Source organism: Lactuca saligna, chromosome 8 (assembly GCF_052625555.1).
Source record: "Lactuca saligna cultivar CGN05327 chromosome 8, ASM5262555v1, whole genome shotgun sequence".
Classification (NCBI taxonomy): domain Eukaryota; kingdom Viridiplantae; phylum Streptophyta; class Magnoliopsida; order Asterales; family Asteraceae; genus Lactuca; species Lactuca saligna.
Window position 1 is genome coordinate 105,585,140 of NC_136424.1, and position 19,647 is coordinate 105,604,786.

Below are 19,647 nucleotides of genomic sequence, written 5' to 3' on the forward strand. Positions count from 1 at the left end.
AGTGTTGACTACGAGTAGCTTCTCAATACAATGAGTTGCTAACATAGATGGTCTTAAACATAACTCAATCAATGTTGGTCAATTGTGAAAAGTTGGTCATAGGGTAGAGTTCGACAATAAGTATTGCTATATCATGACAAGTGACAAAAAAAATGTTTGATAAAATCCAAAGCCGAAGGGACAATGTACCCACGTGATGTCTCTCTGATCATCGACAAATCTCAATTGTGTTTCTTGTCAAAAGTAGTATCTGAGGTGAGCTGCTTATGGCATCGAAAGCTTGCACATCTCAATTTCAGATACATCAACAACTTGATGACTAAAGAGTTAGTCCGAGGACTACCAGCGTGTGTATGTGGTAAACAAACTAAGGGAAGTCATCCATTGATAATTGATTCCTCTATTTCTAAACCTCTAGAGCTTCTTCATATATACCTCTACAGTCCTTCAAGTGTAGTTGGTCTTCATCACAAGAAATACATCCTGGTTATAGTTGATGACTACACATGTTTTACTCGGGTCTTCTTTTTAAGACTCAAATCATACACACTGCAAATCTTTAACAACTTCATCCAAGAAATAGAGCTTAAGATCAAACTTCCAGTTAGAAGAATAAGAAGTGATAATGGCATAGAGTTTACTAATCAGCTCTTGAATAGCTTTTTGATATCAAAAGGAATCAGCCATAACTTCTCGGCACCATATATACCGCAAAAGAATGGAGTGGTGGAGATGAGGAATAAAATGTTGGTCGAAGCTGCAAGATCCATGATCAACTTTGCCAACTTACCTCTCTACTTTTAGGCTAAAACAGTGGCAACCTCTTGTTTTGTTCAAAATCGAAGTATCATCTGCAAGCACCTCAACAAGACTCTATATGAAGGTCTAAACAATCGAAAACCCAATGTACGTTTCTTTCACATTTTTTGTTGCAAATGTTTTCTGGTCGACAACAAAGATCATCTCAACAAATTTGCACCAAAATCTGATGAAGGCATCTTCTTTGGTTACTCAACAAACATGGTTGCCTACAGAGCTCTTATAAGGGGAACAAGACTAATAGTCGAAATTTTTTATGTCAAATTCAATGACTATTATGTCTGCAGCACACTCCCATTACAGAAACAAAGTTCATCTTGGAGAGTGATCTCCCACCAACTTCAGTTCCATTAAACATAGTTGAAGTCAACTATGATGATCTATTCGATCCTGTAGAGACTGCACATCTTTCAGAAATACTGGTGTCTCTGGTAGCATAACAACAACATGAAGAAGTATCTGGACCAACTCATTCTGAAGAAACCTCATTCAATACTTATATTGAATCATGAAAGGTGAACCTCTAGCAATCTATCAAGTTCCAAGATCAACTAAGTCCGAAGTAAGGTGAAATTCAAAGATGAGGATCATTCCGTGATGAAGGGCTTTTCCGAGATTAGAAGCCTATTTAAGCATTTAATGTATGGTGTTTTTATTAGTGATGTAACATTTCATAGGACTTAATTTTATGTATCTTTTGGATATCATGTTGTCTAACACTAAGTATTATCTAGGCCTAGGAATGTTTCTCAGTTTACACCATGTTCCTCGTTACACTATAAAAGGAGTGAACATTTCACCATTACTGATAAGAAGTGAACTATTCAAAGTTATACACTAAAACATAAAATATTCTCTTCACATCTTTTTCACTTTTCCTTCAAGTTAAAGTTATTTCAAAACATTCTTCTTATTCCTTAAATATCTTTTCACTGATTATACTCTAAGTTTTCTTCATTTACTATCTTAAATACTTTGTAGAATATCTCATTTTAATCTTAACTGGTATTACCATATTTGTCTGGAACCCTCATTAAGAGTAGACATTGATCTCTAAGATTAAATCAAGGTTTGATTTTTCAAACCTTGTCCTTGCATATTAAGTTCTACTCTCAAAATCAGTATCAGAGGTTGAGTGGTTGTCCTTTGAATCCATAAGAACATATTATAGTTGATTTGAAATTATCTTGGTATTTCAATCATTTATGTGTTCAGGATAAAAGTTCTTGTATACCACTTTTTCTCTAATATCTTAGCATGGGTTTCCCTTCTGATGCCCCATTTCTAGTTGTTGAAGAGTATGATCATTGGAAAGTTAGAATAAAAAGGTTCTTACTTGGTAAGGAAAAAGGTGAAGAAATATGGAGATCCGTGAAAGAAGGTCCAAATGTTCCGGTCAGAGTAACCGTAAGAGATGCTGCAACAACTCTCTTGGTCCAAGATGAACAGTGTCAGGTACCTCTCACTACTGCCTTCATAGAGAAACTGCATGCAGACCAAGTTGCATTTTCCGAGATGGTGTTTGGTGTTCCTCCTTCTCTCCTTGAGCACATTAAGTTGTGCAAATCTGCTAAAGAGATTTGGGACACTCTCCAAGACCTGTTCGAGGGATCAAAAAATCTAAAGGATAAACGGTTGACCTTGGTTGTGAACGAGTTCGATACCTTCACTACAACTCCCAGTGAGTCTATTGCCTCGGCCTCCAACAAAGAATGCATCTTCATCAACAATATGACAGCTCATGGGATTGTCCGAACTCTGCTGGAATACAATCTCAAATTCATCAGTAGTCTTGGTAAAGGAAGGGCAAAGATGAAATCGTGTCTTCAAAGTAATGGATCTATAAAGAAGCTGAAGTTGTACCAATTGTTTGATGAGCTTCAAGGACATGAATTAAATGTTGCTCAAACATTGAGAGAACTCTCAGGAGGTCCTCTTGCTCTTGTTAGTTCTTTTGACCCTCATGTCTCAAACCCTTATGTTTTAGACCTTTTCAAAACGATTATCCCTCCTATTCCATTTATTCAACCCTCTCCACCAGCTTTACATGTCCCTACTAACTCCAACTATCATGTTGATGGAGACCTCAACCCTAAAGCAATGGACTCCGAATTTCCCTTTCAATAAGAATTTGCTTTACTGTCCATGAAATACAAGTGACCTTATAACCCCACTCACAAACCATATCACAACCGTTTCCAAGCTCCTCGTCAAAGTAATCCTCAACCATTTCCTAAACCCTTAGAGAACCCACATGCTTACAAACCAAACATCTCGACACCAAATCATCCCTCGGAATCACATGAGAATCCGAAGTAAGACAAATCAAAGATTGCTAGTCACAAGTGTGGTCATGGAAATCATTATTCCAAAGATTGTATGGTTGAAGCCATACCAAACCCAAAGATCAAGGGCTCTGCTTACTATGCCCGTCGAGCTCAAGAAATGGCTAGAAGTGAAAAAGCATTTGTCATCACCGTGTCAAGAGATGTGGAAGGTTATTGGTCATCTAGAGCAGAAGATGATGTGAGTTCTGGAAGAAACATGCGTCTTATGGCTAGACATACAATCGAATGCGATGAAAGCTACTGGTCATCTAGATCATAAGGAGATGATGAAGATGCTGAGCCAAATTACTGCTGCATGGCTACCAACGATCCTCTAGGTCGAAGCATCGTTCAACAGGTAAAATCTATGATTACTGGTAATAATTTTAATTATCTCTTGTGAACCATATCTAACCCAAACCCAATCAAATATAAACATCATCTATAAAGCCTATGAGTCTTCCATAGAAGCTAGTGAGAAGATGGAAAGTGAATTGAGTCGTCTTAAATTACATTTCGAGGATTGGAAACTTAAGATAGAGTTGTTAGAACGCGAACTTGTAATGTCACAAGATAAATGTATCATTCTTAAAGACAAATGTGAAATCACTTATTCCGAAAGAAATATTTTACTTTCTAATAACAAACGTTTGAATGCCAAAATTGATGCTTTACATCATGCCATTTTCGCCATCCTTTGTCCAAAGCACCTGGTCTCGGGAGCGAGTTCCCAAAACCAATTGCTCGTCCCTTGAAGGAGTTATGAGATCTAACTTTAATGGGAGACATTCCAAACCATACATATTCTGACACCGTTGTCTCACCATTGTCACCCTTTCCTGAGACCTCGAACCGATTTTCATATTTAATTCCTGAGTTTCAACCCATAATTGTCAAGTGTCCTGATTCCACGCCTCTTCTACCACTGATACCCCTGGACTTGAATCAGACCATAGAATCCTTCCCTAGAATCATCCATAATGTAGTTCAAGTTCCGAACCATAGTCCTCCTAAGAATTGTGTCATTGAGGAAATAATTCTGGAGATAATTGGACCTGACTCGGATAAATCGGATTTTGTCTCCGCATCTTTGGATAGTGACATAGAAGAATAAATCTTAGTAGATTACTCATTATACTCTTGTATTTCTAATTCTAAAGTGATTTTAAAAACAACCTTATTTTCAATGAAGCCTAAGTTTAACAACCCATCTGTAGGTCAATCTTCCAAGCCATCATCTTACTCCAGGAAAAAACCATTGTTAAATAGGAAAGATGTCGTCGATCCTAAAACAGAAGCCAAAAATGGCCTTAAAAAGGAAATTAGGTCAAGACATGATTCTAGATTCATTGAGAATTCTAAGAATAAAGTATCTCGGACTCTGAGCCCATTCACTAGGAACCACAACACTTTTTGCGTCTGTTAAAATTGTTAAGATGCCTTCTAATCCTCCTAGTTCGGTAGCTAAAAACAAGATTGTCAGTCCCATTCCAAAAAATTGTTGATACTCATCACCCCAATATTAAGTCTTCTCGGATAGTTTCTATAGTATTCATCGCTAAATCTAATGGTACTATTTTCAAAGAACTTTCAAAACCAAAGTCCAAAGCCCGTGCCCATGTCCCAAAGCCTAACTCGGAGACTAAAGACTCCAAAATTCACTAAGTTTTGCAGGCACTCTGTACTTCGTAACAAGATACAATATGGTACATTGTGACGGGTTTTGAGTATAGCAAACAATCCTTATGTGTACATGCAACCCTAATACATTGGATCTATGTTTTCACTACTAGACATACAAGCATTGAACACAAAGCAAGAAACCTTAGGAGGCAACTACAATTTTTGAAATTGACAAACCAAGGGTTAGAATACATACCTTTATTGTTATGTTGTAATAACAATGGATTCCTAAAGATCTTGAACTTTGAGAGCAAGTGCCACAAGTGCAACACCTCTAACACCTCTAATGGCTCACAAACACACTAAGCACCTGTACTTTTAATTAATTATTTTAATCCAAAATAAATTACAAATTAACTTCTGGTTAAATATTAATTAAATAACATGATGTCTAATTAATATATTATTTTCATAATACGTTAATAAATCATTTTTCTATATTAATATATTATTCCAAAAGGATTATTCTACTATCAATTCAATTACATACCAATTATAGTTATGGGCTTAGACACCCAATCCAACAGTCTCCCTCTTGGATAAGTCTAATAAATATAGTTGCAATTATAACTTCAAAAATTGACTAGCAAATTGAAACTCTAAAAATTGTTGTTTTACTCTGACCTAGTCAGTAACTTGTCCTAAGATAAGTGATCATATAACCCTCCGTTCTGGAAGATATCATGTAGACAAATGACATGGAATAGAAGCATTCTCATTGTCCAACAGTTTGTTTCCCGATTTCTGATTTGTAATGACAATGAACTTCAAGTGAACACATCAATTCGGTCCTGATTGGGCTAGGCACATAAATCAACACTAAATCATTACGGGGCCCAAGATATCGCTTTTTCCCGTTTAGGGAAAAAAGAACAATTAAACTTCGACTTGTATGTTTGTACTATTTATTCATCAAATCATACACAACAATACGTTTCATAACATCAAGTTTCTGATGTGTTTGTGGATTATCAATGCACAACCAACTCGTAAACAACAACTCATATATCTCCATTTAAAGATTATACAATATTATTGTCTTAGAATTACTCGTGATAAATTCCATGAAGTAATTCACTGAGCGTGGGTTTAATCCAATACTTAAATCCCCATTTCAAAAGTACTCATGAATTTTGCAGCAAACCATTGCTATGTATAAACCCTTAGATAATCTGTAACCTAATTCATGACAACCTTAATTCATTACTTACTTCCAAAGTATGATGGATTGTGGATATTTGAACAATCTAATTATTCGGGAAGTACAACATGCAATAGTGAAACACAACGATAAGCAATTGACAAAAGATAGTAAACGATACTCATAAATAAATCTCGATTGTTTAATCATCAAATGTCAATTATATTTATTTGTTACAAGTTTCTAAATATTTATCTAATCACTAAAAGTAATATTATTCTTCATACATATGCTCCTCGCATGCTGAACGTGCTTAAACCTACTCAGACCCTTTTAGGGGATCTGCAGGATTCTCTTCAGATGATACACTTTTCATGATGAGGTGTCCCTTTTCAACTCGATGTCTGATAAAGTGGTATTTTCTGTCGATATGTCTAGATCTGCCATGATCTCTTGGTTCCTTTGTTAAGGCAACCACTCTTTTATTATCACAGAGAATTTCCATCATCTCTTTAATGGTTGGGAGAACTCCAAGATCTCCAATGAAGTTCTTCAACCATATATCCACTTTTGATGCTTTGCTCATTGCAATGTACTCTGAGTCACAGGTCGAATCAGCATATTTCCTACTTGGAAATTTTCCAAGTCACCGTTCCTCCATTAAGGGTAAACACCCAGCCAGATTGAGAACAAAAGTTGTCTCTGTCTGTCTGAAAGCTGGTGTCACTATAACGAGCAACTCTTAAATCATCACTGCCACCAAGCACAAGGACCCAGTCCTTAGTTCTTCGCATATACTTAAGAATGTTCTTGACCGCTGTCCAATGAGCTTTAACTAGATTTCCTTGATATCGACTAACCATGCTCAAAGAAAAAGCCACGTTAGGGAAAGTACATGTCATAACATAAGCATATGGAACTCGACTCATTTCTACTATGTCTGCATCGGTACTTAGACTCTAAGTCTTACTTAGTTTGTTATTGCTTTAGATAAGCAACTCTCTTTTCTTGGAATTGTCCATGCTAAAACTGTTTAACACTTTATCCTAATACATACTTAGTTAGGTCCAATTAGTCTTCTACTTCTATTTCTCAAAATCCTTATTCCCAGAATATAAACAACCTCTCCCATATCCTTCATAGCTAAACACTTTCCAAGCCAAGACTTAACCTCTTGCAAAGTTGGATGTTCGTTTCCTATGAGTAGTATCTCTTCAACATACCATACCAGGAAGGTGAAAATACTCCCACTAGGTTTAACATATACACAAGATTCATCTTCACTTCTCGAGAAGCCTAGCTCTTTAACTTTCTCGTCAAAGCAAAGATTCCATCTACGAGAATCTTTTTTCTATCCATAGATTGATTTCTCAAGCTTACACACTCTATTGGTGTACTTAGCATCCACAAAACCCTCTGGCTGACTCATGTAAACATCCTCAACCATCTTTCCATTAAGGAAAGCGGTTTTGACATCAACCGGCCAAATTTCATAATCATGAAACGCAACTATGGCTAGGTTAACCCAAATAGAGTTAATCTTAGCCATTGGTGAGAAGGTATCATCATAGTCAACCCTTGGGATTTGAGTAAAGCCCTACGAAACCAGTCGTGCCTTGAAAGTGTGTAAACTTTCCATCCATGTCCTTATTCTTCTTGAAGATCCACTTGCACCCAACTGTCTTACGAGCTGGTACATTGTCAACCAAATTCCAAACATGGTTATCATACATGGACTTTGTCTCGCTGTCCATTTCCTCTTTCCACTTGGTAGACTCAAGGCCTGCCATTTCTTCCTTGCAGTTAGTAGGTTCATCCAAATTTACTAGTATGCTATCACTGATAAACGTATAACCTTCTGCAGTTATATGGAAACCATACAACACAGGGGGAAACGCTAACTCTACTAGAACACCTAAGAGGCAATAACTCGTCAACTGGTTCAACATGAATTTCTTCCTCATGTTGAGCGCTAGTGTTAGAGGTTCCTTCATTGTTTGACTCTTGAATTTCTTAAAGATCAATTGTACTCCTACTCTCCTCTTTTCATATGAGCTCTCTATTGCGAAAGACTCCTGTTAACACGTTGCCGCATGCGTATTAAGCAAATAAATTATCACTGTTGGTTGCACTAAAAATATAGCACATGAAAGCAGTGTTGAATCCTCAGGGAAATAGCCTAATGGTCAATACCTTTTTGCATCAGGCACATCTAGTCAAGAATCATAATATAAAAAAGGGGTTTAAATTAAAAACTAAAAACTAAAAATGCAGTGATATTAAACCAAATGAAAATCAATAATAAAAACGGTTTCAGTTCTACTGCGACTTTCTTAATCATGCAACTGATCAAGATCTGATTGTTCGGAATGCATTCTATCTAAACTAGTACTGCGAAAAACTGACAAGCTCTAGTATAATCTCTTTTACCTAAACTAGTTAACCAAAACAAGCTCTTTGAATTAACCCTACCTTTTTACTATTCAAATAAACAAACTCTTAATTAAATTGGAAAAATTGCATTAAGTTCTATGTAAAATTCCTAGCAATACCCAATACTTATCACAAGCTTGGAAAAGTAAAGATATGATTTTTACAGTTTATAATAAACTCAAATCTCAAACATGGAATTGATTTGTTACTTGTTGCTTATAACCAGTTAACAAGAGTAATTACGTATTCTATAACTGATTAAGTAGAATGATAAAACCATAGCTAGGTGATCAGACTAACAAGAATCAAAACCAAACATTCATTAAGAACAAAACTAAAGAATCTAGATAGAAACACAAATCAAAAACCAGATCTAATGATCAATCAAATGAAAAGTACTTGTCTTTGCAGAACTGAAAACTAAGGTTTTGCAGAACTGAAAACTAAGGTTTTAGTCGCAGCTAATCCTTCAAAATTCGCCAGGGGTTCTGTCCCATGTGATAAGGATTCGTCTTTTAAAGATATCCCAAAACAGAGGGTACTCAGCGAGTAACAGAATCAACTCGCCGAGTAGGTCAATACTTATCCGTCTCTAGATCAACAGTCGTACATATCTCCTGGCATCTCATCGCGTACTCGCCGAGTAATACCGACCTACTCGCCGAGTAAGTCAATACTTTCCATTCTTTAACCTTCACTTGCTTTCCCTTTTCTCCTTTTTGCCTCCAAGCATATCTTTTGGACTGAAAACACAATTCAAAGCATTTTAAGTACCTTTTGTCCATATTATTCTCATAACTAACCCAAAATAACCAAGAATATATGTTAAATAATTAACTAATTATGCAAATATCAAAATACCCCACACTTGACTTTTGCTTGTCCCCAAGCAAAACTAAATTTTAAACACATTAAAATCACATTAATAACTCCAATCCTTCCCAGCCATTATGCCAAGACCGCAACGCATGCATTTGTGTCTAATTCCTAAAAACCCCCCATACTTCAAATACTCACAATCCTCATAAACATTCGCCCACTCACCCCGAACTATGCTCATTTTATGCAACCCTCCGAATCCATCCTCAGAAAACCTCTTTACCCTCAAGGTATTTTTAATTGAGCAACCCAAGCATACATAATCTAGACAATTACAATTTATGATACCACATTGGAGCTCTTTGGAATTCTTCACTTCTTTGATAATTTGATCTTGGATAACTTTGAATTCACCACCTTTGTTGTTTGATTTTTGGTATCTTCAACTTTTTGAATTTCTTCAGAATTTTCAATCTTCATATTTCATACTTAACTTTGATGCTCCAAAAATTCTTCAAACTTTTTCTTGTAATTCTCTTTTTTATTTATTTATTACATGTATACCTCACTTTTTCGACTCAAATCCCTACATGCTTAAGCAGGGGCGCTCAATCTCAACCTTTATTGGCTAATGATAAAAATCTTCCTGGATACATTTCAGGTTTAGGCTGCTAAACATATTGCATCCCTCAGGCTGAGCAAGGTCATGTTTTTGTCTCATGATTTCACTGAAATAAGGAAGCCACAAATGCACTAGAACGTATATAGGCTCAACTAAACATTTGGGTTTTCATGCAATTATCAACATAATTCTAACATGGAATCCTAATTTTTTTACCAAAATTTTCTAATTTAAGACCTAAGCATTTTGAATATTCAACAAATTTAAAAATTAGCCTAAATTAAGATTCTAAGTGTTCTAAGATGTGACTAACCCCCTACCCCACACTTATTTTATGCAATGCCCTCATTGCATATTATAACAACTAAAAAGAATGCAAATAGAGAGAAAGTTGGAACAAACTCCCCTGGGGTAGCAGTCGCTAGGTTGACACCCTCGTCTCCAACTCCTTCTTCTAATGACTTTAACCATGGGAACAGCTCATCCATGGCACGGGTGTCATAAGTCTCGTGTGGTTGATAGCTCGAAAACTCCAAGGAAAAAAATGGTTGTTGCACAAGCCTTAGTAACAGTGCATAAAGAATGTATGAATGGCGCATAAACAGTAGCCAGAACCAATCAATTAACTCCTCCTGCAGCAGGCTACTCGACGAGTAGGCGAATAAACTTGCCGAGTAGAAGGTGTCGGGCAAGCAGATCGTGCAGAAGCAGACGTACTCGCCGAGTAGTATTAGTGCACTCGGCGAGTAGAGCATATAATTCCAGAAATTTTCTAAACGCTGGCTCTCTTTATTCTAGTGTTGACATGCAAATATAAATGCACTCTCCAAGAAACTTTCTAAACAGCAACACTTTAATAACTCTCGATTCGTACGGACTCGATCCTAGGAACAAAAATCCATAAGCACTCTTAAAGGCCCTCATTCCTCGCTTGACCATTCCTAAATAGCATGCATCCTAGCTTCAACACCTGAAAAGAAAACTAAAAGTAACACAAAAATTCAAACCACTTAACCAAGGTTACATGTCCACAATTGTCTTTAAAACAAACATCATAATCAAACAAAATAACATCTTCATTCTTCCTCGTCCATCCCGGCTCCTCTAGCTCCACTACCTCCTTCTCCACCCCTTCTTCGCATCCTCTCATCCCAATCCATAATATACGGGTAGCCGGGTCCAGGCCTCGGGGTAATGTGCATTTGTTGGAAAAGATAATCGAAGGATTGATTGGTGTAATTAACCCCTCGGCCAATGTCATCCAAGTATTGTCGATACTCCCCTTGGTGCCAACCCTCGTTATCCTCCACCAGAATAACCGGTGGGTCGTCCCGCACCCGCTCACTCCTTTGCCTAACCCACCTTCCCGGCTCCTCGGGAACCGCCGGCTCATCCTCATTTGGGATAGTAAAGGAATCACCAAATTTCTCCACTATCCGCGCCCTCCTATAAAGTGCAGTGTTAAACAGAGGAGGGTGGATAATCGTCAACGCTTGAGCTTGCGGCAAATCCGAGATCCCAAACGATTTCGCAAGCCGAGTAATGAACATGCCCCCATTTATCTTCGAGTTTATTTTCTCCTTAACCGCCCCTTCCGCAAGAAATTTGGCAATGCAATACGGGAGGTTGCAGAAGACGTCGGGAGTGATGATACTCCACAAGTAAAAAATATCAAGGGTGGGAACTTTGTCCCCATCCTTCCGCATGTTGATCGTGCTTGCAATAAACCGGTGAAGGAGTCGGTGGATCGGAGAACGGATATGACCTTCTTGAGCAGTAGAAGGTATGTAGACTCGGTTAGCAATTGTACTCCACCATGTGGATGCCACCACTTCCTCGGGAAGTTCTTTGTAGGTATTCTCCAAGAAGGCTTCAAAGTAATCCGTCATCACCATATCTTGATCGTAAATGCCCAACCGCCAAGAGAACTCAACCATGCTGCATTGACGCAGCTCCCCACCCAAAGAAAACGAGATCGTGTTTGGATTGTAAAACTCACTACCACCTCGGAATGAGATGGTAGCGAAGAACTCCCAGCACAACTCTGCGTATACTGGCTCTTGAATCTTGAACAATTGCAACCAACCATCACAAGTGATGTTGGTATAACCCAAATTACAATCTTTCACCAAATATGGGGTGAGTTCCTCTTCCAAGCCGACATTGCCCAACCATCCCCAATCCACTGCATTCGTTAGGTGGATTTCTTTCTGTCGAAGTGCTTCCAACCTGTTTAGCGCTCGAGTTTTGGAAGATTTGGAGGTAATTTGTTGAAAGGATAACCATGGCATATCACCATGGCTTCCCCCGCGTGATGACTGACCTCTTCTTGCCATTCTAACTTGGTGGTTGAATTAAGAGAAAGAGAAAGGAAATTGACTAGATCTTGAAGAACTCTTGAGATATGGCTGAGAGAAGATGCTCGGCGAGTGTGGGGGTTGAAATGTTGAATAAAAGTAGTTTTTACAGATTTGAATTTACTGAGTTTTAACCGTCTACTCGCCGAGTATAATGGATCTACTCGCCGAGTAGACACACGTGTCATGCATTTTTGGCTGTACACGAACATTTACTCGCCGAGTAAATCCGATGTACTCGCCGAGTAGATGTCTCAGGTTGAAAAATTTTAAGTTTTTGCCAATGCTACTTTGTGAATTTCTTAATTTTAGCCTTTCCACCCCACACTTTCAGTAGAGCTTGTCCTCAAGCACTTAGAGAAGTAGAATGAATGAAGAGAAATGAAAAAAAAAACAATACAAAAAATAAAGAAAGGGAAAGAAAATGCAAACGTGAAACTCGGGTTGCCTCCCGAGAAGCGCTTCTTTTGATGGAGTCATTAGCTGGACTCCGCCCCTTCTATGTTTTTGCAATTCCGCACAGCAGGAGCTCCTCCATTCCTTCATTGCGGGGGACTCCTTCTTCATATTTCTTCACTCGATGGCCATTGACTTTAAATGGCGTGCCATCTCTTGAGATCAATTCAATAGCCCCATGAGGAAATACCGTCTTAACCACAAATGGACCATCCCACCTTGATTTGAGTTTTCCCGAGAAAAGTTTTAGACGGGAATGGAAGAGTAGTACTTTTTGGCCTTCATGGATGTCTTTGCTTTTGATTCTTTGGTCATGCCATCTCTTGGTCTTTTCTTTATAGAGCCACGAACTAGAATAGGCCTCATTTCGGAGTTCTTCAAGGGCATTCATTTGCATTAAACGGTTGGTCTTCAATTCTTCCATGTCAAAGTTGCATCTTTTTAGCGCCCAATATGCCTTGTGCTCGATTTCAACCGGTAAATGGCATTGCTTTCCATAAACTAACCTATATGGTGTAGTACCAATAGGTGTTTTGAAAGCGGTACGAAACGCCCATAGCGCGTCATCCAATTTATCCGACCATTCCTTGCGATTGCTTCCCACCGACTTCTCCAAGATACGCTTCAAGGCTCGATTGGTAACTTCCGTTTGCCCATTCGTTTGCGGGTGGTATGATGTGGAGAACTTATGGGTCACCCCATATTTCTTGAGCACCTTGTCCAATTGATCATTGGCAAAGTGTGTGCCACGGTCACTAATTAGGGCCTTTGGAACACCAAATCGGGAGAATAGTCTTTTCAAGAACCGTACCACTACCCGTCCGTCATTTGTAGGTAAAGCCTGCACCTCCGCCCATTTTGACACATAATCCACCGCCACGAGGATGTACTTGTTTCCTTTGGATGTGGGGAATGGCCCCATGAAGTCTATGCCCCACACGTCGAACACCTCGCACACTTGAATGCTATGTTGAGGCATTTCATTTCGGGAGGAAATGTTTCCCACCCTTTGGCAAGCATCGCATTCTTTGACATATTGGGCTGCATCTTTGAAGATTGTAGGCCAATAGAACCCAATGTCAAAGATCTTTTTCGCGGTATAGTGTGCTCCATGATGTCCTCCCGTGGGCCCGCTATGGCAGTGCTCTAGTATTTTTCGACTCTCCTTTCCGAACACACATCTTCGTATAATTCCATCCGCGCAGCTTCGGAAGAGGTAGGGATCGTCCCAAAAGTAATATTTGATCTCCGAAAAGAATTTCTTCTTTTGCTGACTACTATAATCCTTCAGGACGTACTTGGTAGCTAAATAGTTAGCTATATCCGCGAACCATGGTTCCTCTCCCACGGACAGCATAATGTATTCATCCGAAAAGTCGTCTCCATCCTTATCTTCTTGCAATGTCGGGTTCTCGAGCCTAGATAAATGATCGGCCGCCACGTTCTCCATTCCTTTCTTATCTCGTATCTCTATATCGAATTCTTGAAGAAGCAGCACCCATCGTATTAGTCTTGGCTTGGCATCCTGTTTGGAAAACAAATACTTGATAGCCGAGTGGTCAGTAAAAACAGTGGTTTTAGATAAAACCAAATAAGGGCGAAATTTATCAAAAGCGTAAACTACGGCTAACAGTTCTTTTTCAGTAGTGATATAATTCTCTTGGGCAGGGTTCAAGGTCTTGCTTGCATAATAAATGGGTTGAAAATGCTGATCAACCCTTTGTCCAAGGACCGCTCCTAGTGCATAGTCACTAGCATCACACATGATTTCGAAGGGTAAATTCCAATTTGGTGCTATAATGATTGGGGCATTAGTTAATTTTTCTTTTAAAAAGTCGAATGCCTCTAAACACTCTTTAGTGAAATTAAAGGGTGCATCTTTTAATAATAATTGTGTTAGAGGTTTCGTAATTTTGGAAAAATCTTTAATAAAACGCCGGTAAAAACCTGCGTGTCCCAAAAAACTTCTAATGCCCTTCACATTAGTTGGTGGGGGTAATTTAGCAATGGTGTCTATCTTTGCCCGATCCACCTCAATTCCTTTTTTAGAGACTTTATGTCCCAATACTATACCCTCTTTGACCATGAAATGACACTTTTCCCAATTTAGGACCAAGTCGGTTTTCTCACATCTAGCTAGCATCGAGTCAAGATTTGTGAGGCAGTCATTGAAAGAAGATCCGAATACAGAAAAGTCATCCATAAAGACCTCCATGATTTTTTCCACCATATCATGGAATATGGCGGTCATGCACCTTTGAAATGTCGCAGGTGCATTGCATAGTCCAAATGGCATGCGTCTATAGGCGAAGGTCCCACTGGGGCATGTAAAGGTGGTCTTTTCTTGGTCCATTGGGTCTATGGGTATTTGGAAATACCCGGAAAACCCATCTAAGAAGCAATAGTATCTATGGCCCGATAGTCTTTCTAACATTTGGTCTATGAAAGGAAGGGGAAAATGGTCTTTGCAAGTGGCATCGTTTAGCTTGCGATAATCGATGCACACTCGCCAACCGGTTACCGTTCGCGTTGGAATTAACTCGTTCTTCTCGTTGGTAATGACCGTCATTCCTCCTTTCTTGGGCACCACCTGGACCGGACTCACCCATGGGCTATCGGAGATGGAATAGATGATTCCTGCATCCAAAACCTTGACCACCTCCTTCTTGACGACTTCTTGTATGTTCGGGTTTAATCTTCTTTGATGCTGCACCACCGGCCTGGCTCCTTCTTCTAAGTTGATTTTGTGAGAGCAGTAGGATGGACTTATTCCCTTTATGTCGGAGATGCTCCATGCTATGGCTCTTTTCCTTGTCTTCAATACCCGTACAAGCTCTTCCTTTTCCGCCTTGGAGAGATCTGAGGCTATAATCACTGGCTTCTGATTTCCTTCTTCCAGGAAGGCGTATTCCAGATGGTCAGGCAGTGTTTTGAGCTCCAATTTATTCTGCATAGTGGCGGACTCGCCGAGTGCAGGTGTGGTACTCGGCGAGTTGATGGCGGAATTCGCGACTGCTGACTTTTCTTCAGGTGAACTCGGCGAGTAGATCGGGTCTACTCGGCGAGTAGGGCTTTCAGCTTGGTTTTTTAGTTCTTCATACTCTGCTTCCTCCAACAGTCTTTCAATCTCTAATAAATCTTTTTCTGTATCAAATACTTCTTCCAAAGCTGCAAACTTGCTGGAATTTTCAGGTATGTCTTCTTCCAATAACTCGTCAAGCATGTCGATTGAGAACGCCGTGTCGTCACTACTCCTTGAGTACTTCATGGCTTGGTCTACCCCGAATGTTACTGAGTCGTCCCCAACTCGCAATGTGAGCTTTGAATCTCTCATATCTACGATGGCGCTGGCGGTGTTGAGGAAGGGTCTTCCAAGGATGATTGGTACTTGCGGATCCGCCTCCATGTCGAGAATGATGAAGTCAGCCGGGAAGACAAATTTGTCTACTTTCACTAATAAATCTTCACATATGCCTCTTGGGAAAGTAACCGTCTTGTTTGCCATTCGAATTGGCCTTGGCTCTGGGAGGTCCAGCTTTTTGAAGAACGAGTACGACATAAGGTTCACACTCGCTCCAGAATCAGCTAAAGCATGAATTGCTGCCAAGTTGCCAAATTGTCAAGGTAGAGTTAAGCTACCCGGATCACCCTTCTTCTTTGGTAATTTGTTTAGCATGGCGGCGGAGCAATTCTCATTCAATACTACTTTCTGCACCTCTTCCATCTTTCTTCTATTAGTAAGGAGTTCCTTAAGGAATTTTGCATACTTGGGCATTTGCATAACGGCTTCAATGAAAGGAATGTTTATTTGAAGAGTTTTGATATGATCAAGGAACTTCTGATATTCCTCTTCCTGCTTCTCCTTCTTGGCTCGGGCTGGGTATGGCATTGGAGGCTGGTATGGTTTCAAGGGTGGCTGATCATTAGTTTTTTCTGATGTACTCGCCGAGTCCATCGGTCCTACTCGGCGAGTAGGGCTCTCAGATTGTGAATGTTGGTTTTCAACTTGTACTTCCGTTTCTTCCTTCTATGAGTCCTTGTTCGCTTCAGTTCGAATGGGGGCCAAGGGAGTAATAATCTTCCCACTTCTTGTGGTAACAATATTCACTTGCGCGCCTTGTGGGTTGTTCTCGGTTTTACTAGGAAGCTCTCCCGGTGACCTTTGGTTTAGTTGTTGAGCGAGTTGCCCAAGCTGAGTTTCTATATTATGGATGGATGCTTACTGGTTCCTGAGCATTGTTCTTGTTTCTTGGATAGCAGCATCGTGGTCACTGTGTCTTTTCTCGGAAGCTGCCACAAATTTAGTTAGCATATCTTCCAAGCTTGGCTTCTTCTCTTGCACCGGCTCCTCCTTTTGGTAAAAGCCTCTCCCTTTTTGTCTATACTTCTCCTCTTTGGCCTTCTTATACTCTTCGTAAGGCAGCCACTCCTTCTTTTGTTTCTGCCAGTCTTCATCATACCGGTCACCGCTCGAATAGCATACTTGTGCCTTTTTGTTGCCGTGCTCATCCAAATCACAATCCCTAGTGAGGTGAGGTCCATTGCAATTCTCGCAACCCACCCGTATGGCATGGATAGTTTGATCCATTTTGTCCATTCTTCTATCCATGGTTTTTAACATGGCCATAACCGCGGATAAATCTTCAGTAGCAGCGTATGCGGCTCCCCTCGTGACATCATTCCTAGGGTTGTGGTATTCTCTAGAGTGTTTAGAGAATTCTTCAATTAGTTCTTTGATCACCGGGGGTGGCTTCTTTGTAAGTGGGCCTTGTGAGTCTAGCAGCTACCGGGTCGTGACATTGACTCCATCATAAAAGATGGAAACTTCTTGTTGGCTATTTAGATCATGGTGTGGGCAATTTCGTAGCAGACTTTTGTACCTCTCCCATGCCTCATATAACGACTCTCCAGCTTGTTGTTCAAAATTTGCAATGGCCTTCTTGAGCTTGGCTATCTTGGATGGTGGGCAAAAGTGATCAATAAACTCTTCCTTCATTCTGGCCCAAGTAGTGACTGACCCGGGAGGAAGTGATTTGAGCCAATCTTTAGCAGCACCCTTGAAGGTTACCGGAAGCATCCGAAGCAGCTGAGTTTCGCGGGTGACATTTGGAATGTTGAAGTAATCAGCAACATCATTTACTTCATCCAAATGTTTGTAGGCATCTTCATGATCTTTCCCGTAGAAAGGTATTTCCTTGAGTGAAGCTAGGATATGACCTTTTAGCTCAAAGGTGGCAGTTGCGGGAATTGCGGGTTGCACAAGTCCCGGGCCATGATCGTCGCGCATCCTCTTCTTCCATTCTCCCATGGGAATTTCATCAATGTTAGCCATAGTGAATGCTAACTCTTCCTCCGATTCGGTGTCTTGTTCGTAAGTTGCCTCGTCTTCTTCCTCGGTTTCGTATCTAATCTCTTCTTGAATTGGCTCTTCAATTATTAAGGAAGCGCTTGAAGCTCCTGATTTGCTGCTCTTCTTTTTCCCGAAAACAGTTTTCAAGTTAGACAATGGTGATTTCTTTGGTGTGCTTGAACTCTCCACGTCCTTCCCTTTGTTTCTTTTCAATTCGGATTCGGGGTCTTCAAACGGAGGTACCAGTGGTGTGTTTGCTCCTCTGGTCATGAAAGTCCTGAAATTAATCAAATAAAAGCGTAAAAAGAACAAAAAGATTGTAAACAAATAAAAGAAAAAATTTTCTAACTAAGCTGTTACTCGCCGAGTAGGTGCGAATGCACTCGGCGAGTATCAGTGAGTTTTCAAAAAAATTTCTAAGTTTTTAACCTAACTAAACAGATACTAAAACCTAATTACTATTTACTAAATTGCAATAAATGAACTTTATGCAAGTAAACTCACACAAAGGATCGAAAAAATTAGGAATTAGCTTAATTATTTAGAACCGTTCCCCGGCAACGGCGCCAAAAACTTGATGTGTGTGAATTCAACTAGTTTTATCCCTACTTTTTATTAATAATTTGAGCACACAAAGGCAGTGAACCTGTCTTTAAGTGGTATAGATTGATAAGTAAGGTATCGAACTCACGGAACGGAAATTAAACTAATAGCTAATTTTAACTAAAACAAATAATAAAAGTAAATGGTTTTTCTCTAGTTTTGCAAGACTAGAAACTTAAACAAACTAAATGTAACTAATTAACTAAAGCAACAACTATTCACCAAATTTGATAAAGATGTTTCTATTTAGGTTCAACCAATTCACTCCTATGATTATTTAAGTTAAGGTAGATTAATCGCTATTGGTTACCAATGATAGTAGTTAGGTTCATGTTCATTACTCCTAACCCTTAGACAATTAACTAATTTAAGCGTTGATCAAGTGTTTAAACTAATTAATTCCCTAGATTAATTATTTGGATTAAATAAGATTTGTAGTGGTCAATTAAGTTATTAATTCAATTAACCTCTTGTTGATGGTTTCTCAACAAGCTCACACATTAATCTTCCTATTTTCTTATTAATCTTAGTTTCATACTCATTACTTCCAAGCATATGTTTTAGCATTCACATAGACATATGAGGTCAACAATTAAGTGATGTTCATGCAACCTAATTGCCTTCCAATTAACAGAAAATAGTAGTGATTAACACATAAGGTTCTTTAACAAACTTAATTTAATAAATCACCAATAGACAATTAAACAAAATTCAATAATTAAACCATAGGAGTTCATTGGTATTCCCCAAACAGAAACAAAAACAGGTTTAGCTCATAGTTGCAGTAGAGACAAGCATAAAAACAAAGTTTATGGAAGCAAACATGTTTAATCCCTAAGTCTAAATGGTAGAATCAACCTAATTACTTGAATTCTTCCAACTCTTGAAGCTTAGGGTTCTCCAGCGCCTTCTGAACCTTTTAGTCGCAGCTAATCCTTCAAAATTCGCCAGGGGTTCTGTCCCATGTGATAAGGATTCGTCTTTTAAAGATATCCCAAAACAGAGGGTACTCGGCGAGTAACAGAATCAACTCGCCG

General features: G+C 39.2%; 1 non-coding gene across 1 annotated transcript; it reads left to right on the forward strand.

Moving 5' to 3' along the window:
• The first annotated feature begins 17,498 nt into the window (after positions 1-17,498).
• On the forward strand, positions 17,499-17,605 carry LOC145013506 (small nucleolar RNA R71). Its single transcript, XR_013665061.1, has one exon. It is a non-coding gene; the product is annotated as a small nucleolar RNA R71 (small nucleolar RNA).
• The last annotated feature ends 2,042 nt before the right edge of the window (positions 17,606-19,647 follow it).